The 25,933-nt window shown below is 33.8% G+C and overlaps 1 protein-coding gene and 1 long non-coding RNA gene across 3 annotated transcripts in view; one reads left to right on the forward strand and one right to left on the reverse strand.

Annotated features, from left to right (window-relative positions):
* The window catches only part of LOC105221550 (uncharacterized), a 34,814-nt gene extending 24,054 nt beyond the window's left edge, over positions 1 to 10,760 (forward strand). The window contains exons 2-4 of one of the 2 annotated variants that reach the window (XR_008472804.1): positions 7,229 to 7,824; positions 10,333 to 10,527; positions 10,657 to 10,760. This is a non-coding gene — a long non-coding RNA (uncharacterized LOC105221550). Of the gene's footprint in view, positions 1 to 693; positions 7,825 to 10,332; positions 10,528 to 10,656 lie in introns of those variants that run through there. The other variant, XR_852403.2, reaches the window with a different exon arrangement.
* LOC105221546 (A disintegrin and metalloproteinase with thrombospondin motifs gon-1) overlaps positions 1 to 25,933 on the reverse strand; it is an 87,250-nt gene that overhangs the window by 52,236 nt on the left and 9,081 nt on the right. The window lies entirely within an intron of this gene.

The following is a 25,933-nucleotide window of genomic DNA, read 5'->3' on the forward strand; positions in this document are numbered from 1 at the left end:
ATGTTAGAGCAAATAGTTGCTTAGCTGTGTGTATGTGCTGAAGGAGTCTGCATTTTATGCACACCCAAGGAGCTCACTGACCGACCGACCCACTGCTGGCACGTTCGTGCAATTGTAAACAAACGTGCTGCCGGCGTTCGTTCGGCAGCATAGAGCTGCGCGCCACGCAAGTGCTGGGGCGTATACGTGATATACACACACACACTAGATGTTCGCATACATACATACATACATTGAATATACATTGAATATGTTATGCTATGCTATGTGTGTGTCTGTACAGTGCTGACTGAGTGGGTGGCGGAGCAATTTACTTGCTAGCGCATTTTTATTTAATTTATATTTTTGGCAGTTTTCGTTTCGTTTTATTTTCACTTCACTTAATAACGGCAAAAAAAACCACCGCTATTGTATTATGAAATTTTCAGAAGCCAAAAAGTAGCCAAAAATATTAGCGATTTTCGCTCTGTATGTTTGAAAATTTAAGAGCAATTGTGCATGTATTTGTGATTTGTGGCGCGTGTGCGCGATATACGAGTGCATATGTACATATTTAGAACAATAACAAGTATAACAAAAAGAAAAATAAATACAAATAAATATAAACATTGAAAAGCAATAAAATTACTTTGGTTTAGAACTTAAAATAACAACAAAAACACACAACAATAGCTAAAGCATAAAAATATACCAATTTTGAATGAAAACAATTATTTTGTTTAAATACATGTAAAACATTTTAGCCGTTAAAAAATTGGTCTGAAATTAAATAAAGCATGAAAAAATGCTCTGCTACGCATGTGCATGTATATTCAGTGTGTATTCATTTTCTTTCATCTATTTAAAAGGCCCTTTTCAGTATCCTCCTTCAGCATATCGGGCAAATGTGTCTTAAGTGGTAGGACAGCAGTGGATGATGTCGCCAGAAATAGGCGACTTCAATTCTACTGGGTGCCAGGCCACAAGGGCATAGAAGGTAACGAGATAGTGGACGAGATTGCCAAATGAGGCGTAAAACTGTCATCCGAAAATATGATGAACGTAGATAGACCTATACACTGTCTATATGATGATCTAGACAGAAACTTGGTAAAAAAGTTCAAAGCGCGCTGGAAGAATATACCGGGATGCAAAATCGCAAAAGTTATGTGCAAGGCGGTAGATAAGAAGTACACGAAATTTCTATTGGCGCGCGATAGAAGCAAAAGTAGGAATATGGTCGGCATACTCACTGGCCACTGTCTTGTGGCGGCGCACGCCTACAAGATGGGGCTGATAGATCGTGAAGACTGCACGAAATGTCAAGAGCAAGGCACTAGAGAAACAATGGAGCACCTCTTCTGTGAATGTCCTGCATTATCTAGACAAGGGCTTCAGCATTTGCGAGCTACACATTACGTTAGTCTGGAAGACATTTCTTTGGTGAAGCCACAAAGCCTTTTGAAATGCGCAACAAGCGCTGGCATTCTAAGGGTTGATTACTCCTCATTAACTAAGTGACGGCACTCCACCTGGTATCACAAAGGACCAAAACTGGTCTATGTGTGGCTTTTTAGCCTGCCAGAGTAACCTAACCTAACCTAATAGGACCTTTGGAAGTTAGTTTAAATTTCAAAACTCTGACCGCCCTTTTCTCGAAACTCAATTTTTTAAGCCGATGAACACGATTTCTCGAAAAGTTAAGAAGCGATTTTGTTCAGATTTTGCATAAAATTTTAACTAACATTATCTAGTTACTAGACGAAGGATTTATATTTTTTATTATAACTAACTAATTAACGAAACTTTTACGAAAAAATATTGTTTGGCCAGAACATTTTATTTCTGAAATTCTTAAAAAAAATTTCACAAAATACAGAAACTCACCTAACCCCTTGGATGCACAATTAGTGTAGAGTCTGTTGTCTTTATAATACAATTTTTCATAAATTAATTTTTACTTTTTACACATTTTTCAACAAAATCGGCGACCCAAATTCTCAATGTTGGAAGCGCCACAAAAATCGCAAATATTAACCTTCTAAGTAAACCAAATGAAGTAAATTATTTACAGAATATGCACAAGAGCAAATGTACGCGCTAATAGTGGCAATAATATTGTGCAATCACGCACAGCTAAATCACTTGTTTATTGTACTTTTTATGCCGACAACAAACAGCGCAGAGCAGACAATTGGATGGCGGCAATGAGTGCACTTGAAGTGGCGCGAATTACATGCACCCACCCACCAAACACAATTGCGTACAACAAATACAACAATATAAAAATGAAAATTCTTAAATTCCATGTTTTTGTTGTGTTTTTCTTTTAATTTTTTTTTGTCATTGTTTAAAATATTTTGTTTATTAATAGTTCAAGTCTCTAAATTAATGCCATAAGCTTGTCATTACGCATACCAGCCAGCGAAACTGCAAAAAGACGTGCCGCTGACAGAAGTACGCACAGTAGCAGACATTATAGCCACACTTGGAGAAACAGTTGTTGTAATCTCGCGCTGTAGTTGTACTAGACTAATAATATATAGTACATTTTTAAATTTGTTTCCCTTCTTCTCCATATATTTCGCTTGAACAAAAGCCACAAGAGCCGTTTACAATTTATAAATTTCGAATACTTGAAGAAGAAGTCTACATTATATTCAACTGTTCTATCGAAATCACATGCGTGCAAAATCATATCTCAGCCCATTAAGACGAAACTAGCTTGCTGATAGTTTTTGCAAGCGTCTTTGTACTCTTTCTTTGCACTAAAAGTGATCACAGTTTGCTGGGATCCAAATGTAAGGAAGCATTTGTCAGAGTGCTGTGAATTAACTATTGGACATGCGCTTGTTCGCGGCTCATTTACAATGTTGTGTGCTAAAATATTGCCATTGTCGACTGGCCAACGGTGCGCTGTTGACAGCCGCACAGCTGTTCGAAATGCCGCTGTTGATACCACACAAAGCGATTATGACGGCAGCATACCAGAGTCGCGCCCTTGTTGCGCTGCCATCACTGTATAAAGCCAAATAAATACTTTGCAACGGCGTGGAAATATATTAGTAATACATACATATCTACACTGCGCAATGCGTGTCTGTGTGTCATTTCCACTGAAACAATTTGTTTATTGTCGAATAACTCCACTTTTGGGCACCGCTGTTGTTCAATGTACTTGCATGTTGCCTATGTTGTTGTATGTATATGCGCGTCTCTGTGACCGTTCGCGTTTCATTCGCATCTATTAATGCTTGCGAAAAATTTATCACCCAAATTTATTGCCGTAGTAAATTCGTCTAAAATAGCACAAAACTGAATTTATGTTAATTCTGCGCTTCGCCTTGTAGCTCATTTTTTTGGAGCGAAACCGTTTATTTGAGTTTATTATTGTCCATTTTTTAGACCCCTACACAACATGTTGCACAAGCGTTTGCCCGTTTTGTTGTACTCAATGCTCACAAAAATAGTAGAAGGAAATTTAAGTAGTCATAACAGACATAAGTAGGCATAAATTTTGACCTCCTTGGAACCTTTTAAGCTTTATATCTTATTCTTTGGTGCCTCCGTAAATATATCAAGCGTTCTGTCGGATAATTTTATAATATTCTCCACTCCAAATTTCAAAATTAATCAATATATTTATTAATAAATACTTAGGTTTTGATAGTCTGACGGCTCCAATAAAAGTCTGACGGCGAAGTTTTAAAAATACATTTTATTAACGAATCCCGTCTGCGCACCAAATAGCGTTTGATTGCTGAACTCACTGTCGATTTTCGCTGCAATCTTTCCGAAATCCGCTTGGCTAATAATTAATTACTTATCAAAGCTGTTGGCCATCTGAGGCGTTAACTTTCCACGAATATCTCGTTAGGACATATAGCATTAATCAAACGCCGCACGGCACCACCCAGCGGCGATAGTCGTATGAGTGTGTGTGCGCATCAAACAAGAGTGCTTTGCTCGGCATGCAATAAAAAATAGAACAATTAAGCACATACATTCCAACGCACTTGTCATCATCACTATTCGCAACAATTTCAAGAGAATCTCTAAATTTATAACGCACTGATATTAAGTTAATTGTTTTTTTTTTGCAACATTATTTATGCCGTTATAAAAATTCTGCTCGCAGTACTGCTACTTTTATCGCTAAATAGAATCGTCGCGCAAAATAATAAGCGCGCTGAGCGCATGCGCCGCGACAAACGATTTTTCGGTTCTCAACTTTTGAATGTCCCAGAAATCACTACAATGACCTTGTGAACGCGTGCGCACACCCGTGCGCTTCCTGGAAACCGTGCCATAAATCTTTCCCCAAAACATTTTCACTGCTTCTCGTTAATGATCGCTTGGCATTCGCTTGCTTTGTTTGCTGAGCGCTGTGCGGCGCTTAGTACAACAACACAACTATTTGCAACAAAATGTGTGTTGCATAGTGTATCTCTCGCGTCATAATGCGGAAGAAACCCACAGAGCTTGCTAACTCTTAAGCCGCAAACTGGTTCAATGTACTGCGGTACATGCTGTGCGAAATATGCTAATTAAGGCGAGTTTATAAAAAAAATTTGCAAAATTTTCGTTTTCAACTTCATTCATCTTCCGACGCTATTTCTAAATAAATGTACAAACATACGAGCTCATGTTCAAATATTTTTTTATTCTAATGCGTGTGGCTCATCGCACGCTAACAGAACCCCGTAGCTATCTATATACATACATATGTATGTGTGTTTGTTATTAATCTTGAATAATAGAAAAAGTATAGAACCAGGTGACAAGGTCGTTTCTTGGCCTACCCAAAAGCATGAGGTGCTAAATGTGAGGATGTGCCGTAGAAATTAGCATATTTTGTCCATTTTATTTGATTAAGAGTTTTGAGAACACGCCCAAATAAAGTGTTTTTTTATTAAATGCGACACTCTTTTTTGGTATTATGATGATTTTTAGTTATTTTGCGAATTTATGTGTACATATTTCCACCTTTGAAAGATATGTCTGCAGAATGTTCTTAGCAGAGACTGCAGTCATTATTACTAATTAACGATTTACCAACTGCTCCTATAACTTGTTTCTATTAAAGGTATAAGAAACGATTTCGATATTCTTTGTCCAGTACACATTTGCGTTGATTTATTCTGGATTCTAAAGACTTGCAGAAGAAACACCGTCATAACCAACTAGCGTCTTTACATAGACGGAAACGTAGGATACAAATGTGTATGTGATTCTACGATGACCTTGTCACCATAACGATGTTGCCGGAAGGAAGAAGGTTGTGTAAAATATATATTTGGAGTGTTACTAGTCTTTAAATACATCAAAAACTTCCATTAAGGCATCTCATAGTACAATTCTAAATAGCATTGTCTATACAAAGGACATTTTTTATGGAATTATGTACAGTGGAACTTCTCTAACTCGAATCACCATAATCTACCAAAAAACTTCGAGTTAGAGAGGCTTTGAGTTATAGAATTTTCATTAAAACATACAATTTTTCAAAAAACTGTAAAATATGGATTTATACACAGTTTTAGTTATTTACTTCGGATAAAGTTTTATGTTTACTTAAAACTTGTATTCTCTAATTCTGTTTGTTGCGTTTGCTACTGTTTGGCTCTTGACGTCTGTATCCTATGCCTTTGTTACATGATTTATGCAATCCATAAGTGTAATATCATGTTTTTTGTTAGTCTCCGTACGATATAGAGAAACTCTTCTTAAATAATGCCTCGTTAGTAAAATTTTAAATTTTGTATTATCCCCTGGTCGGAGAGTTCGATTCACGGAATGAATTTTGTATGAAATTTTACTTCTATTGCCATTTCATGAGTTCGAGTTATAGAAGTTCGAGTTATGGAAGGAAATTTGTATGTAATTTGATTTCTAAACGCTATTGCCAATTAAAAAGTTCGAGTTATGGCGAACTTCGACTTATAGAAGTTCGAGTTATGGAAGTTCCACTGTAGTTCTCTGCTCCTGAATTTTTTTGTTTGCTCGTTTTTTAAGCTTATTAGAGAATATCTTCAAAGCATCATAAGTGTTTAATACTATAATTAGAACCGTTACTTTTTTCGTTTTTAGACAAGAATTAGAAGAGATTTCGCTCTAAAGAAATCTACACATAACATTTTCACTCTTGAATACCAAATAACACGTCTCCAAAGAAGAAAGTATTTATCATCTCTTTATCTCATATGAGTTGTATGTGTTATTCCCAAAGCTGGGAGGTCTCTTTATTCAGAAAACCATAAATGAATATTAACATAATTTCTTAAATTATAATTATTCAAATGAATTATTACTTAAAGAATGAACTACTTTCTAAAATAAACTTGGGTATCTTAAAATAAACTTTCATAAACATCAATAAATAATTGCACGAAGGATTTTGAAAATAAAATTTCTGAGGCGCTTATTTTCTTTTTTCTTTCCTTTCTCACACTAATGAAAACAGAAAACTAATCATGGTTAAATAAATAGTGAAATGAATCGCTTACCTTGGCGTCCTGCTGAGCACCGCTGGCCACATGCACCTTCTCGGCTGGCGCATAAATCGTAGTGCGACGCTTCAACGGCAACACTTTGAGCACCATAATTACACACGAACGCAATTAATTGCACTCACTCTCAGTTGAATAATTAATAATATTAATTGCAATTATTTAAACACTAATTGAGTGATAATTTGGCAATTGCACGGCAGCCAAAGCAGCGGAGGTCAAAACAAGTTGAACTTGATGCTAGCTAGAATTTATGGTTTCGCGTGTGATAAACGAGTGTGGGCGGTTGCTTAATTTAAATCGCCAATGTCTGCGCTAATTACGCTATTTATTTTTATTTAGTTATGTATTTATTTTTGTTTGCTTGCTTTTAGCCAGCAGGCGAATTAACGCTCGGTGAAATTGTGCACACATGAAAGCTCAGCCGACACAATGAGTGACACTAGCCGCAGCGACAAATCTTGTTGCGAAAGCGTAAGTAGTTGATTGACCGATAGCAGCTGGCGGCTGGGCAAGCGTTTATTTATATTTATACATTCGCACGTTTTGCTAACGCTTTTTGTTGCGCTGGGAAACGTGATGAATGGTGGCTATTGGGATATTATGGCTTGCAGCTGATCGATGATCGTGATTGGCGCACGGCGCAGCGCGGCACTTTCAACCAACTTAACAATGCTTCAACATTTATTTTATTAATTATTGCTCAACACTTCACTTCACTAAAAAAATTACCGTTATAGAAAGAAGCACCCAACTGATATACACTGGAGCAGTGAATATGCGATCGATAGTGATCTATGCGCCACTGACTTTGATTGAACAATAACAGGCAACACTTGACAGCACTGAAATTCGACAATACTTTATGTCAACGCGATCTCAAATTGCGGGTTCACTGTGTGTGAAACGAGTGAGTGACTGATGGTGCGACAATTTGTGCACAAAAGGACTGCTGCTGGACCGATCAACCACGCACTGGACGACCGCACAAGTTCGCTGGCGGCACGGAAATAACACTTCAGCAATAATGAAAGCTTGCCTAAGAAGTGTTGAACATATATAAATGTTTCAACAACAATACAACAACATCCGAGCGTAGAATAAAATAAAAAGCATAAATAAGAATAAGATCAATGGGAGCAGCAACAGCTGTGGTAAAGCGCCCGAATGAACCACAACACAAAGCACATATGCATACACACTAGTGAGTATATGTGAGTGTGGCTCAAGTTTGCCATACAGAACGCTTATTCATGGAACATATGGAAAACTCATAAAACGTCTTCATCGATGACGTCGACGGCGATGTTGCCTGTGACGTAGTCACAATGATGCGGTAATTAATTGCTATTAAAAACAAAATTCGTGTTCTCATTGTTATTGTTTCAAAATTATTATAATTAATGTTAGCTGCACACAATTGCATTTATCGCTCTCCGGCAAAATGTATGCGCATTAGGGTGTTCTCGAAATACACAGTGAAATGTTTACGTCAGATATCACAAACAAAATCGAAGTCTATATAATCTCTATTATAGCATAAAAGATAAAGGGTGATTTTTTAAGAGCTTGATAACTTTTTAAAAAAAAAAAACGCATAAAACGCAAAATCTCATCGGTTCTTTATTTGAAACGTTAGATTGGTTCATGACATTTACTTTTTGAAGATAATTTCATTTAAATGTTGACCGCGGCTGCGTCTTAGGTGGTCCATTCGGAAAGTCCAATTTTGGGCAACTTTTTCAAGCATTTCGGCCGGAATAGCCCGAATTTCTTCGGAAATGTTGTCTTCCAAAGCTGGAATAGTTGCTGGCTTATTTCTGTAGACTTTAGACTTGACGTAGCCCCACAAAAAATAGTCTAAAGGCGTTAAATCGCATGATCTTGGTGGCCAACTTACGGGTCCATTTCTTGAGATGAATTGTTCTCCGAAGTTTTCCCTCAAAATGGCCATAGAATCGCGAGCTGTGTGGCATGTAGCGCCATCTTGTTGAAACCACATGTCAACCAAGTTCAGTTCTTCCATTTTTGGCAACAAAAAGTTTGTTAGCATCGAACGATAGCGATCGCCATTCACCGTAACGTTGCGTCCAACAGCATCTTTGAAAAAATACGGTCCAATGATTCCACCAGCGTACAAACCACACCAAACAGTGCATTTTTCGGGATGCATGGGCAGTTCTTGAACGGCTTCTGGTTGCTCTTCACCCCAAATGCGGCAATTTTGCTTATTTACGTAGCCATTCAACCAGAAATGAGCCTCATCGCTGAACAAAATTTGTCGATAAAAAAGCGGATTTCACATTTCGAACCGAACACTGATTTTGGTAATAAAATTCAATGATTTGCAAGCGTTGCTCGTTAGTAAGTCTATTCATGATGAAATGTCAAAACATACTGAGCATCTTTCTCTTTGACACCATGTCTGAAATCCCACGTGATCTGTCAAATACTAATGCATGAAAATCCTAACCTCAAAAAAATCACCCGTTATAAGTTATAATTTTGGTTATTAAATAGCATTAATATTAGGCTATTATTTGAATATTAAAATTACTTTTAGTTTAAGACTTCATATAAGTAATATGCTTTAAGTCCTCAAATCGACAAAAAATTTAATCTCAATTAATGCGTAAATGAGCTAACGCATTTAGTGCTGTAGACTTAATATAATAATTTATTTGTGTGTTTTTTAAGAACAACCCTAATACACATACATAGTGCAAGCACTAAGTGTATGCATTGGAATTGATTATCAGCGCTTTATCGCCAAGCCCAATACAGCTCCCAGAATTTATTTATAATTATGACAATTTTTGTACGCTTCATTTTAATTCGAAATTCGGTTCGAAATTTTAATTCGTATACCACATTTTTCCAGCGAAACCATTTTTCAAAAGCAATGAATTATGAATTTCTGGTACGCCTGATTTCATGACCTCATTATTCATGCGAACGAAAGAAAGTATTGATATTGCCGCAGACGGTTTTGTAATTACTCGTGCTGGATGAACTGTTCTAGCGCTGTGCTGGCGCTACAATCAGCATAGAGGCATCATTAAAAATGATATATTCTATATCATAATATCTAAATTAGTTGGAGACTGTAGCATGTTCAAGCAGTCACTGTTGCTTGCTCCTTCAGTTATTATTGCAATTGCTTTTTACATTACAACAAGTGCTGTAAACGCCACATATGGACTAGGCGCTCGGTAATGAAACTAATTGTTATGTAAATTCATGTGCCTCTATGTAATTCCCGCTATGATTATGGACAACACGAGCCCATTACCAATTAATGTTATACTAATTACGCTGACGTGCCTCAAGTGTATTTAATGAAGCAAATTTGTATTTCATAGGCAATTTTGATTGCCACTAATGCGTGAAACCGTTGTAAAAGGCAATTACTGTTATTAGTGGCCATGTTTTGGTGAAGTGAAGGAAGTTCTGTGCTTGGTAAATAAAGTCATATTTGAACAATATATACATACATATATATATATATATGTAAATATGGTGATTTCAATTATTTCGTATAATTTGTTCTTGTTGTATTATATGTTAATTAAACCAACTATATTTTTGATTAGTTAAGCTGTTTGTTTGCTTCAATTACTTTTGTTTGCTTATGTAGGTCCCTTGCGTTGACACTTTTTTGCTTTCAAAGCGTACAACTTCGAAACCTTCAACATAAAGAATTGACATGTGTTGCCTGCTTATGGTAAATGCCATTGTAAAACGCAAAACATTTTTTTCTCTTATTTATTAAAATGTTTTTCTTTTGATTCTCAATTGTTTTTTTTTTTTTTTTTTTGCTGTACAACTTCATCAACGTTCCCAGTAAGCCTTTTTAACGGCCTGTCTGACCGCTGATCGCCGATCGCCTGCACTAAATCACTCATATTCGTAAATGCGTGCGTGTATGCATGTGTATAGATGTCACTCAGTCAATCAGCTGGCCAGTGAAGCGTTCAGCCATGCGTTTTCAATTTCGTAGATCACAACCATGTTTTCAGCCGCATAATCCACTGTCATTGTAAGTAGGCCTATGGCTAATTGTATGTGCGTCTTATTTGCTTTAAAATTCATTTATGTTTTTTGTTATTTTTTCATTACGCATTTGTTTCTTCTTCTTCTTTTTTGTAACCTTGTAAATTGGTTGCAGAAGAGCCACAGCAGCTGCCGGAAACGATCAACAGCACTGCCCAACGGCATTTGTTAGTACAATGCGCACCAGCCCAACGTCAAATCGCATCACATCAACATAAATTACCAGACATCACATCGCGATGGAGCGAACCGCTCCGCATGGCGTCGGAACGGATCAGAAAGCTTTAATTTGAACATACTATATGTATGTAAGCACTTAAATAATGCAGCCTTTGTTTTTGAATTACATTACGCCGTCAGTCCTTACTTTGTTGCTCCCTTCTACCAATTTTTTGACTTTTCGTTTTTTATTCACAATTCTCGCTGTTTATTTTTTACATATTGTATTATTTTAATTTTTTTTTCGCTATAAACATTTCGTCAGCATCTTCGGACTCGTTCATTTACTATATTTACATTTGACATGAAACATCGTGCTCTTACATGCTTTGTTTACACACTGCTGCCCTATAAATCCAAATATTTTCACTTATTTTCGAATTCAATTATGATTTTAAAAATTTCATTTTATTCTATTTTTGCACAGATGTTTCCCATCTTTTTTAGTAAGTGTGCCGCTGATTATTTTTAGTTTCTTTTCAAGTTTTTTATGCAGGTTTATAGCTTCCTTGACTTTGAAGCAGCCACTACAGCAGATATATGGTATATACTAGGGCAATATGTAAAATTCATCGTTTTGCTATATTTTAAATATTTTATTGGATTACTAATCGTACTTTGAAGTTAGTTTAGAGCGCGCAAATGTAGCACAAACTAATTACTTAGTACTCACAAGGTACCGTTCTTATAGATTTTATCATAGCTTCAACGTCGCTCTAAAGAAATTTAACAACAATTTTCAATGATTTAGAAATATAAATCAAACACGTCCTATATTTAAAATTCAATATTCACTATACATGAGAAAATTAAAAAAAAAATTTATATACGACAATAAATGATCATATGATTTAATATAATATTATGTGATATGAGGTGATGTGATCTGATATGATCGAAGTATGTTCTAATGCTGTTATAAGAGAATATTGTAGAAACATCTAAGTATGTATGTATATATTTATAAAATGTAGTTTTATGCTCGTTTTGATTGAATATGATGAGATGTGATGTGGCAAAATATTACTGATGTTAATAGTTACGAGATCTGATATCATAATATCTGATATGATGTCAGCCTTACAACATCATTATTAAGTTTTTTCTTTTAATTTGTGCATATGTTTATATGCATTTATTTAAAATTATATTCATTTATTTCAAGGAGTGAAGATTTTTCATATGTTTTGAAACAATACATTCAAGTGTGATGTGATGTCATGCGATGTGATGTGTGTGTGCGATCATTTGTTGAGTTATACATCTAAAGTTTTTTAAAATCAAACTTTAAATAGATTCACGCATGTTATAATAGACACTGATCAACATATATCCACTTACATATATATATAGTAAGATCTTATGTAATTTTTAGATTCAAATATTTTCTTCACAGCAATAGAAAGCTATGAAAACTTGCTGCTTTCAAGCTTTAACTTGTTTCACTAGGCACTACGTGAGTAAAATTGTACCACATAATTGCAACAACACCCACAAATCGAAAATAATGAAAATAAAAAGCAAAAATGTCAATCAGCTGTTAAAATTTTGCTGCGTCACTTGCTAAGCGTGTACATTTTATCGCATGATTTCGAATCATTTCCCACATTCCCACCATTTGACCAATAATGCTGTCGTTTCATTCAAATATTCGTTGAAAGTACTATTATTTATAAGATCGCGTGTTTATTTTATTACCATTATTTCATTATTGTTGTTGTTTATTGTATTTGCCTCGAGGCCTGGAGCAACAGCAGTAGAAATAAGTAAATCTTAAGTACACACGTCAACTTGGAGTACTGAGCGGTGTTGAGCGGTATGTTTGGTGCGCGACCAGTAATCAATAGCTTGAAAGTTCAATAAACATTAACATTTAAGAAATAAATCTGTCTTAATAAAATCACTTTGTGATTTGTAGCTTGTAACATTTGTTGTGTTGTAAGTATTTTATTAGAATGCCGCTGAGTTGACACTCTTTAGCCAGATAAATCATAACCCGTTCCAACTTTTTAGACTCGAATATCGCGGAAATCAAGCTTTTATCAATAAAACTTTCACTTTGTGTAGTCTAAGTTTAAGCCGTCCACCCAAAACTACAGCAAAAGCTCGGCCACATACCTGTGACTACTATTATTCTTAACTTTTTGTCATATTATATTAAATTGTGAATGAAGCGAAGTTGAGTAAAAAATGGTAGTTGTTATGACCGAAATTGAAAAAAATAAACAAATTCAGACAAGACGTGGAGTGGGTGGATTTGACTGCTTTACTTAAGAGGTTTTCATGCAACGTCATTGGCGTTGATTCTGGTTAGAAACTAGTTTTATAGCTGTATCGAATTTGACCCAATTTCTGTCACACGAGCTGATATATATTTTTTCCGTTTTTTTTTTGGCATGTAATTAAGGAATGACAATACTTACAGTGTGCGCGAAAATGTGGGTACAACATACATTCTAAAAAAGTGAAATACAAACCTGCAAGAAAATCGAAAAAAAAATATTGGAAATTAATATTATACCTTAGAGATATGTACATTTGTACTAAAAATATACATTTCCACAGAATTTAAATAGTGTTAAGAAATATGAAATAAATATTCGCACTCTCTTAAAATAGTGTTTTGACCTTGCTTTTCGCAAAAGTTCATTTCCACTAGATTTACATTTATGCAAATATTTGTATATCGAAAGCATATATATAAATTCGCGCACGTACAATTTTGGCGTGTGTAAAATTTTGTTTATATAAATTACTTGAATTCCACTGATTTGTTTATAAATTAAACTAATTATGCAATAAGTTGGAATTCTTCTAAATTTGTTTGTTTTCATTCGGCTCATCGGTTTTTTCTTCATCTTTTTTTCGACACACTTTCATTTTGGACTTTATTCAACCATAAATTAACCATTTTAAGTGCCTGCCTAGTGCTATACTTTTCAGCGGCTATGTTGTTTTTGCCGCCGCCGCTTAGTCAGCTTGGCAACTTTGTGTGCAACTAAATTTTCACCTACAAATATATGTATATATCTGTGTGTGTTTGCTATTCAGGAATTCCTTAATTTACCATACTAATTGCCTAAACATCTTAAACCGAGTAGCATTAAGTGGCTCATGCACTCTAGCATACCAGCGAAATAATTTATGGTTGTACATTTATTAAGCCTTCACTATATGTGTATTATATTTAGAAATTCTACCAAAAGAAAATGTAAATAAATTATAAGAGTCATATTACGATGCGAATGCAGTAGTGATGAGCGATATTGCTATTTTTGAATCACTGTGATTTCAGTGATTGCTATTTTTAAATCACTTTGATTTTATATTGCTATTGCGATCACAACAAAAAAAAAACGAATTTATGAGAATTTATACTCCACATTTTTTTTATCATATTTCTTTTATTAATTTTAACAATATCCAACATTTACCTGCTTTTGTAATCACAATTAATTAATTAAAAAAATTTCGGTACATTTAACTGCTTTTGTAATCACCATACCCAAAATTATAAAAATCACAACTAAAATTTCTACTGTGATCACTGAACAGTGATTGCTACTTTCGAACTGATATTGTTACTAAACAGTGATTGCTACTTTCGTACTGATATTGGTACTGAATAGTGATTGTTACTTTTCGTACTGATATTGGTACTGAACAGTGATTGTTACTTTTCGAACTGCTATTGCTACAGTGATCGAATTAGAATAACTGAACTGCTACTGTTACAGTGATCGAATTGGAATTACTGTACTCGTATATGTACTGTGATCGAACAAAAAACGGAAAAAAACTTCTCTATAGCTACTGTGATCGAACTCTAATTACTGAACTGCGATTGTAAATCACTGATATTTACAAAAATTGATCACAGTTGCTATATGTGATTTTTCAATCACAGTGAAAAAATCACCGGTAGTGAAATATCGCTCATCACTAGAATGCAGAGGAACTAATGTTTAAATAATATTTTTCATAAAATATTTACAATCTTCCTGCCAATTTGCCAAATTTTCACATTTTTTCCCCGCCTGTCATAGCAATAATTTAAAAATTATTCGCTTATCCACTCTAGTTTCGAATTAACAAACATCGGATCAATAGTACCCAGATCAAATGTAAATTACGATTAAACTGCCTCTGGATGATCTTTTCAGGTATAACTCTGGTAAGAATACTTTCCACTGTGGTTTGCCAAAGTTGCTTTTGAAAAGACATCTAGCGCAAAAAAACCAATATTTCTCACGGGGTTGCCAATTATACTTTAATATCATAATATCTATTTATATCGATACAAACACACATTTGTGCATGTCAATGCGTTTCGCACGTGTCGTTATGAAATCTTAAGGCTGGTAATGACCCACATTTATTAGCATCTAATGCCTAAAGACTTATTGCGAATATTTCAGTATAGATGTATGAATAATGCGAATACAACAACAACAAAAACAACAAATTGCTATGCTATAATTACACCAATAACAGCGACGTTGTTGCGGGTCAGTATAACAAGCGGCGACGAGTGGGCAATCTTTATGGAGGCTGCAGAGACAAGAAACAGAAACAGCAACTGAAATGGACGAACACACACACACACCTGAATATGCTTATGTGCATTGAACTACTATTTATTGGCAATTACACACTATGATAAACATCTGTTAGCGCGCTAAAGCGTGCGCGGGTAAGGTGTGAAGCTGGACAAACGTGTAGCTGCTACTTGAAAGAGCTGGTTAATAATAATTGTCAATAATTTTCAAGCAAAAAGAAAAAATGCAAATAATTTTATAATGTTAGTTTAATTAATTGACCGCGAAAATTTATATTAGTGTGGGTAATATGTGTGTATATGCGTATGCAATAATAACAATAACAAAAGCAATAAGAAATATATTTATTAAGTGTAAACATGTGATCTTACATACTCCATAAATATGGAGGTAAATATAGTACTTATTGAAATAAAGTGCAATTAATGGATTTTATACGCGCAAGAGATTTGTATAAAAATAACCATTGAAGGGATATTTATATCAACAATTTGCAAATTTTCATATTTTTATATATTTTATTTATAAGAACTAAGTCGACGATCTCTTTACACAAACTGATTAATATAACTTTGTGAAAATATGGGAAGAAGGGATATTAAATGATGAGATCTATTGATTGCCAACATAAATATGAAGATAAAGTAAATGATTGCGGCCATTTTTCAGCAAATGACATTAGAAACGCTGTTTATGACGTCATTCTAGCTAAGAGTATCTAACACATAGTTCAGTGCGTATTGATCATAGCCATTACACAGTATGAGATGATTCTTTGGAAAATGGTAAAGTTCACTCGAATAACCGTTTAATGCTAAGTTCATTAAAATGTAATGCTTTTTTTGTCTTAGTCACACTAAAGTGACCAGCCACATCAGTCATAACTGTATGGTTTTACATAATTTTGGTTTCTTAAGAACAAGCATTACAACTGTTTGAAAGCCACATTTAAAATTTAACCAGAATAAATGTAACAAATGATTTTTATTTGAACTGAATTAGTCACTCAGACTTATAGAACTCTAACAATGCTGACGGGCTTAATGTATTGGTTTGGACCTTCGAAGCGCTTCATACCACAAATGACAAATATCATTGCATTCTTGGAAAGAAATTAGTTGTAGTGGAAAATAATGAGAAACCTAGCGAACACAAGAGAGTTGTTTGAAACAAAAATTGTGAGTATTCCAACAGATTTATGGGCATGCCATTGGCGCAATTGTTGTGTTTGTTTATTTTCCACAGCGCGACTAACTAAGGCATAAAACTGAAAAGGCAAGCAAATGTTTATGCTAAATATAAGTTGCTCATAAGTATTGTTTATACTAAGGAAGCGCGCAAACAGTTCTGCGGTCAGTGAGCGCCCGTTTGTGGTGGATGCCACTTCAAAGGTAAATACCACAGTAAAACACAATAAATAAACAATGAGTTCCCAGGCATATTTGTAGCAGTAAACACATGCCTTCACATAATATAGTAACTATGTAAATATATTCTATATACATATATAGTAAGTCTCTCTATATGCTTATTTAATGAAATTTTAATACATTTGGAGATACACAAAATCGCTCATTGTGTACCCAACAAATCAATCAAATTTCTGAGCACTTTCTTAAATGAAAATTATAATTAAAATATTTTTGTGTAGAAATCTATTCTTTTTTACTGAATTTAATTTTTTTTTAATTTTCTATTAGCCAACTACAATTCAATCGAGCATTCCATGCGCCTGTGCGTTGAAGACTTGAACAAAATTGCTCACATAAGTAGCAAGGCAATCTAATTCGGTACAACACAGATCAATAGGCGCGTGGATATTTATTGCACGCGTCAGCCATCACTCAAAACGCCTGGCGTACGGACATGCTCTGATATTTTGCAAAAAAAAAAATTGAAAAATTCAAATTACTATATTTTTGAAAAGAATTTTCCAAAGAAAATTGTACAGATGTGCTACATTTTCGAGAGTGAGGCATATGCGCAATCGACTTGAGGTGAATGACCGCAAATCTAAGCTATTAATAAGTGCACGACAATAAAGTAAATAAATTGAGATTTAAGAGTGTGGCCCTGTGTAGGTTCAGATAAATGTAAATATTTTGACATGAAACTGTAATGAGCTGTTATTTAGCCAACAGAAAGCTTTAAATATCAGCGTCTCGACATTTGTATATTTTAACAAAAATATATGGTACTTTGGGAAGCTGGGTTATTGATAATTTCAAGTGCGATTGCAGTCATATATGGATTTTCCACCATTTTTGCAACTGTAAACATTAAACGAACGCTTGCCTACGGGCGCACGTGTGGTATGAGTAACCTGGATTTCAATAAAATGTGGCAGGTGATGAAAGTGGGATTGAATTTTTGTGTTTTTTTCATTATTTCTTTTATTCATTAAAGTCAATTGAAATTTTCATAAAAACTATGGAAATATTTTTTTTTGCATATTTTTCATACAACACTTCGAATACTTTTATCGATGAATAATTTCTAGATTATGCTGTTATAGCTTATTTTATTCGACGGGAAAAACCTCGAATAACAAATATGTCCCTTAGTGATCTGCTGCATAGCTCATTAGTTCTTGCTGATGATTAAGCGCTTACTCACTCAATAATGACTTTTACATTCGCTTTTGATTTTTAAATGTTACGGACTGATAGCGCCATTGAATTCCCTGAATTAATTAAAAATAAATTCAATACATTTTAACGACACTTTTATGTGCAGTCTGTCTGTGCATTTTTAGTGTAAATTAAATGTTTCTATTTTAAGGCAGGCAGTCGTATTTGTCATCAATATTTTTGTTACTTTCATATTCAACTGCCTATTTCATAACGAAGGCGTATGCGGTAAGCATTTGTGTTTCGCAAATTTTATTACCAAAATAATTGCAAAAATCACAGCGTCACTGATGCAAAAATATTTGTCACCTAAAGTCGCATAGAAATTATTTAATAGGAATAATTAAACTGATGAGCGGCTTATCACGTTATTATTCATGGAAAAAGTCATTAAGATAATATTTTTTTAGAATTGTACAAAAATAATTTTCGACAATAAAATGATCTGATGGGTCAGCGGGAATATATATAAATAACAAATGTCACTCTGACATTCATTTGTGTAGCGCATGGCGTAGAGTTCAGCTTTCTTTCTGGCAGTTTTAAAGAAACTTTATTTTGGGAAATAAATTCAAAAAGAAAAATATCGCTTATACGCCATGGAGCACCTGTCTGCGACAACTAAATCACTTCATGTAACATATGTTTGCATGTGTTTACAGACAGACAGACAGACAGTAAAGGTCGTATGCAAAGCACTTGTGATTTATGTGCAATCATCAAAAGCCAAAACACCGCAAAGGTGACCAACTTCATCTAAAAAAAAAAAAATACCGCAGTGAATATATTTAGCACAAAACTCATAAATATGCAGCAAATATTTTCGGAATATAAATGAGCGACTCGCTTAGAGATATATACATATTTATAAACGCTGTTGGCTTAAAGAAATATCTTTTATCGCTTATGAATACTTAAATATGAAACAATGTAAAAAAGCGATACAACAACAACAACAAGTGGCCATATGTATATGTATTGGGTATAAGTGTGCGGAGCGTGGCACTTGTCGCATGGAAAAAATACACGAAAACTTAAGGTGAAGTTCGTGAACAAAAAAAAAACAGATTTTGAATGAATTATTTTCGCTTGTTGGTGTTTTTTTCAGTTTACCAAAAAGTACGTTCACACTTTTGTTGTTGTTTCTATTGTTTTTGTTGTTGTTGCAAACTTGTTCTGCTTGCATAGCATTAAGGCTTTATGATTTCTTGCTGTCGTATTTGGCCAAAGCGGTTGCCTTTCAACGCCAAAACAACACACTTCCATATTTGCAGCGCTTTTGTATTCATTACCCCTGCCGCTTTTAGAAAAAAAAACAAAAAAAAACTATAAAATCTTTTTATTATTAATATTTTTTTCTCAGCTCTAATCTTAATATGTTTTTATTCTCTTTTTGGCTTTTTCAATTCATTAGTTTTAATTTTTAAATATATTTTTTAAATACTATATTTTTTTCTTTGCCCATCATTGTCGTTTCTTGGCCTTTGGTAGCCACCACGCTGGCAGCATCCAAAGCACATCTTCCAGCCACTTGAAATGTTTCGCCACCAACAAGTTCAGCTTTGAAATGTATTTATGGTAAAGAATCGTGCACGAACTGCAGATAACCGCGTTCGATACAAAAACAACCAAGTACAACAAACAAATAAAGTAATCTTGAAAATAAAATAAAAGTGAAACCAACAGCAAACCGTTCATAAAACTTGTGACCGACAAAATGCTAAATTAACAACAACAACTAATAATAAGTTACTTAAACCTTTTGTTAATGAATCGTACGCTAATTTATTGAGTGTCATTCATTTTGTTCGGTTGGAACTGTGAGCGTGTCTGACGATCTTCACACACAGTGCCACTCCTCTTTGTCGCTTTTCATGTTGTTTGCCTCCAACAACTGAACAAGCGTGCTACTAAACACTACTACTGCCTAATTATTATTGTTATTATTATTTAATATCCACCATATTATGTTATTAACAATGTTATTATAGTCAAGTTGTTGCTCACGCCTGTGTGTTTGGATTCGTTCATTGTTGCTTTTTGCTTGATTTTTTGATTGTTGTAATGTCTTTTGAACGACGTTTTTACTATTTTCTCACAAACATTTTTATAATGGAATTTCGTTCAAAAAACGGAATTTACTGCAATGAATTAGACGCGAGTGCAACATGTTTAACGATAACATATATTGAGATAAATATTTTTATATATAAAGAGAAAATAAGTATTGTTGACAAAGCTCAATGATATAGTCAAAATGATATTTTGCGGGTTATTACGGCTGAAAGCCTGTAGTAGTGAAAGCAGATTAAAAGCCATAAGTAAGCTTACCCTGGCTTCCCTGACTATAATACTACTTTACTACATTCACACTATATAATTAGATCTAATATAACTGACTACCGCTCTGATCGCTTCTGCCAAATAATCGAAAGATGCAATGCAATTCTTTTTATTAAACTATTTTTATTTATCCAACTCATAATTTCGACTTTAATAGTTCTACAATTTTTGTGTACCTGTTACCACCAAAAATCGGCCTAAAATTATCATATGAAAGAGATAACTAAAGTGTTTAACGTTTTTCTGCTCCTCACACCTTTGGCTTACTTAGCATAATTTAACATTTTTATGACATTTTAATATGAATTAATACACGAAATTTGTATGCAAATACCATAAATGTTCGAGTTTTACTTTTATTCAGGCTTTTGTTCAACTTTATGTTGGCCAGTTTTGAAGATCAAAGACGCCCGAATATGTTGTAAATAGCTAAATATAGAAAAGAATATTTGGCAGTGACACCACTTGGGCGAGGTCCAGTGAATTTTAATTAAATGACTTTGAACATCGTAACCATTACAGGTGGTGATTTGTAAAGAATGTTGCTTTAACAGGTTTGATAGAATAACATAGTTACATAAGTAGAATAGAATATTTTTGTGATAGTTAATTATGTGAATATATTATTCCTATGAGCAGTTAACACTTGTGAAATATTCTTAACTGTTGCTTAAAATAATTTCATTTAATATATGGTAAATCAATTAATTATGCAATAAATGTGAAGATATTATATTTTTTCTCGTGTTTTCTATTGTCTAAACATAACTTCTTCAACAGCTCAATAAATGTATTATACACAACAACTCAATTCAAATTGCATGTTTTCCTTGAAGACTCACACAAACGCATACTCATCATGTCAGCAGCAATAGCAGCCAGCTTAAGAGCAAGCGGGTCTTCGTGTATGGCAGAAGCTTCTCAAACACAGACACAAAAATCATACTAGTTTTCCGCTTTGCTTTGCATAGCTCATAACACTTGTATGGTTATTTATTTAAACAACTTTTATTAGTTAATAATGAGCAATAAAACATCCCATCAAATAAGTGTGTATTAATGCAAATTAATTTACAACATAAAAATCGAGGCGCGTTTAATAAATGAATCAAGTAAATATTTACTGCTGTACTAATGCAAATTTAAATAAGACTATGTGTATACCTAGGTAGGTATTAAGTAAATATACAAACATACATACAAATACTCAAAGTACACTAGTTACAGACCACTTCTTTTCGCGAAAAAAATTATACAAAAGTTGTTACACAAAAAATGGTTCAAAAACATAAAAATAATTGTTTTATTTTAAAACAAAGTGAACTATATAAATAAGTAAGGATAAGAGAGTTACTTAAAAAAAATTCATGAGAAAAATGTTTAATTTATTTTTAATAATTTAATTAGTGCCAATATGCAACATCCTATAGCTAATGGAACAGGTAACATAGGACTTTTTATCACATCATATTTCAGTTAAGACTAATATATATCTGTCCTAAAAAAAACTGTTAGCTCCGCTCATTTTAATTCGGGCATGAGAGGGTTAAAGTAATCATTTGTAAAATTTCGGTAAGAAGTATACCAGTATCTTAATATTTGAAATAGATACATAAATGTCTAGTTCATTCTATATTCTGGTGAAGCAGCGCTCTGTTGGAATTGCTCTTCGAAGAACTGCTTTAAATCTGTTGACTCGGATTATTTCGGTTTCGATCAGACATGTTTAGTTTTAAACAACTATATTCCGGACCGGAGTTTGGTATTTCACTGCAGAAATATTATATCTGTGAAGAAGTCAATAATTGTGCTAATATTGCTCTTAAACCTTATTTTATTAAGCCACTTGTGAGGGACGCGTCCAATTACCATATTAATCGTAATTAATATGAAGCAAAGCTGAGTTTTTTTTAACTTCTAAACATCTTAGAGCAAAAAGCTTCGTATGCTCTGGGTTACTCATCCAGCCATGGCGGCGGCGATAATAAAAACGGCAGGTGATAGCTTTCCGCTGTTTCTTGGCTACCGCTTTGCCATGCCAAACAGTTCTTATTTTTGCAACAGCCTCCTTTTCTTTTACTTTTTGTTTCAAGAATAAATATAATTTTTTTGAAACAACAGTAATTAAAAATCGCGTATTTATTTGTAGGTGTTAAAAGCCGCATAAAAATTAATTAATTACTTTCTTACTCTTGCACATTTCATAGCCTCTCGCAGCAGCGCTACATATGAAGACAAACCAGCTGAGTGAAACCAAATATTTGTTGCAATTTTTGCTTTCAGTGTGCTAAATATATATGTGTATGGTACACAAACCGATTATATAATCACAGAGTAGCGTATGTATTTTGCACAGTGCCAAAAATTTTATTGTGTCTGCTCAACTGCTATTAAAAAGTGCTTTTGTATTATTGCTTTAAAATTCTCTTTTGTGCCTCAAACTCTTTTCTTTTCTTTCCATTTGTTCTTTTGGCATAAATCTACTTAAATGAAAATTAATCTCACGTTGATTTGCTGCATGCCAAAATATTTTTTTACACTTTCATAAAAATAAGCCAAAGTCATCAATCTTTTTCGTTTAATAAGAAAAAAAAATATGCGAATTTTTTATTCTTATTAAATCTTATTTTTTAACATTTGCCTACATTTTTTATGGTCATTCAAAAATGTTGCAGAGCAAATAATTTCTTTTTGAAAAAATTTCCATTTTCACTTAATTATCACTCAAAATAATGGCGAGTAAATAAAAATTCCTACAACCGAAGTGGATTAGTCAATTAAATTTATGTGCTTGCACTGATTTTCAAAACTGAGATATTGCCTTGTTGTCAGTTGTGAAGAATTGGCGTTAGAATCCCTGGTGTGCGGTAAAAAAATGTTTTGAAATTTGCAACGTATGAATCATACTTTTATGAAATTGTGGTCAGCAGAAAGGCAGTCTAAAGATTGCAGAAATAGGTATATATATGCTTTGAAGAAACTAAAGTACCTGAGCATTTGACTGACGATGAAGTTCTATACGCTTTCCAACGCTTTGTATATGTTTGGTGTAATAATACCCTGATAACCAGTCTCATTTGGTTTTAATTTGAAATGAAAATATTTGTACATGAAGCATTCTCGTCGAATAATTATTGAAATAGAACACTGGTAAGGAACTTAAAAGGAATAAAGACGGAAACCAAGGCTTCCTATAATTTTACCATGACCTTTACTCCATAGAATATCTGCAAGACAATTTAAATTGCAGAAAGGCTTCAATTTATTCAAGAGCTTCAAGCATTAAATATAAACCTAAAGGTAGCAGATGTATATAAGTCTTAAAGTACGTGCCTGCTTGTGCTGCAAGTAAACTTTAAGTTGACACATGTAAATATATACAATTCAACAGCTCTATGTACATTGTTACGCATTCCAGATGACAGCAGACGTCAGCGCAGAAGACAAAGACGTAAGCAAAAGAGTACACATACAGCAAGAGCAACAACAACAAAAACAACAATAAATTTAAATAAATTTTCAAAATTGAAGTAGAAATTTAAAGAAAAATACAAAAATGGAATGAAAACAAAGCAAATGTGTGTGTGTACAAAAACAAAAGGGCAAGTAAACGACAATGAGGGCCAGAATGAGTAAGCGTCTGGTTGAATGACTGACAGACGGATTTACTGTGTGTAAGTGTGGTCACGCGGTTGCTCTTTTTTCTTTTTTCATTTGTTTTTTTATTTGGCAACACTGTGCGACTGACAGTGAGGCGAACTGAGTTGTAGTTAAACAGCTGACGTGAAGGCTGTCAGACGGCATATATAAATATGAAGATATACCGTTATGTATGTACATATAATTCAGAAAATTTCCCCGGCTAGATTTAGTACAGATACCCTGATAAGAATTTTTAATTGTTGTAAGGGATATACAAGTTAGGTGAGCCAATATTAGAGATCAATTAAGAGTAATGTAAATCATAGTGCAGTAGTAGCACACTGAGATGGATGACGAGCATCCAAATCAATATTAGATGCGATGGATCAACTAGATATCATATCTCGGGTCCAAAAGCAGATATATTATTGAACAAAGTTCCACTTATTTTGCGCTCAATGTACTTTAGTCGAAATATGCAATTTTAAATAAATTAAAATTCCAAATAATTAGAACAGCCATTTTAGGGGTACTCTATCAGAAATTAAGTTCCAAATGCGCCGCTAAGCAATTAGAATTCATATTAGAAAATAATTTTTCGTTCTATTTTATACTTTCTTTAAATGGCACACAACACTTCAGAACTAAAACAGCTTGTGTCGCGCCGAACGGATGTATGCTTTAAAAAAATTGACGCAAAATTATCAAAAGACACAGAACAACGCCCGAAAATTGCAAACAACAAGGTCACATGAAAAAAATATATAAATTGGGAATAGAGATAAGAATTTCGTACAAATTTACATAAGCAACAACACAAGTGTCTATATTGGCTTGTTTACGCTGTTAGATTAGTTACAGAGCTTCAAGGCGATTGCAGATCATCACATGTGTATGCCAAAGGTTAGCTGAATACCGAGGAGATCTTTAATTATTAGCAGAATATTTATATGTAATTGATACGTATACGACAGGGTGTGTCCACAATGCGGACGCGTCTGCGTAGCAACGACGGCGACACTAGAATGTGCGCTTACAACGTGCTTAGCATAACTTAAACACTCAACTGGCAAACAGACACACATGTATGTACTTTAAGGTAAGGCCGCAAGCTTGTTGAAAATTATAATAAATAAATTGAAAAATTATGCTTGCTTTTTGTGACCATTTAATGTATTCATTTTAACCATAAACGTTTGGTAATAAAAATTTGCAAATCATGTTGTCATCATACTTAAATGTTTGGCAAAATGCTTAATGCGTTTTTTTTCTGCTCAGGGGGAATAGAGGTAGGGTGGTATATGTGCTTGTGCTTACATGTGAGTTTGTACAGTAAAACTTATTCGATAAGAATTTTAGTTCGCTTAGTATTTTTTGGTAAAGTTCTTAATAGTCGGCGCACGTTCAAATAGTGATTTTTCCAACTTAGCTATAAAAGAGTTTATGATTATTTAAAAAAAAAACTTTTTATAAAAGTATTTATAAAATTAAAGCCTTTACTATGAGGTGGCTATTTGGATATAAGTTCGCCTTTAATTTTGATGGCAGCCAACAATTAACTGTTCTTAGTTGTATTATGATTTATGAAATTGAGCACGTGGAAGCATATAATTAAGACAAACGCTTTCTCATTACCGCAATATATTTTTATTCTTCTTCGGAAAAGTTTCACGCAATGCCGTTAGTGCAAATTTATGGATTTCAACGTGAAACCACCCACAGAGATGATTGCCACTTTAGGCAACCCATTATACACAATGAGTATGTACAAATACAAATAAAGCTAAACGGCTTCATGCAAATTAAGTATCATAAATAAAGCAACAGTTTGGTTATAAATAATATAGAATTAAAATAAATTCAATTTCAATGCCAAAAAATATTAAGACAACTATATAAATTAGTGTTCCAGCCTCCTAATGAACTGCACAGTGGGCCTGAACTAGACAAATGTTTGGTAAATTTTTTAATGCTTAAGAACTGAACTTATTAACGATTT

Source organism: Zeugodacus cucurbitae, chromosome 2 (genome assembly GCF_028554725.1).
Source record: "Zeugodacus cucurbitae isolate PBARC_wt_2022May chromosome 2, idZeuCucr1.2, whole genome shotgun sequence".
NCBI classification, from domain to species: domain Eukaryota; kingdom Metazoa; phylum Arthropoda; class Insecta; order Diptera; family Tephritidae; genus Zeugodacus; species Zeugodacus cucurbitae.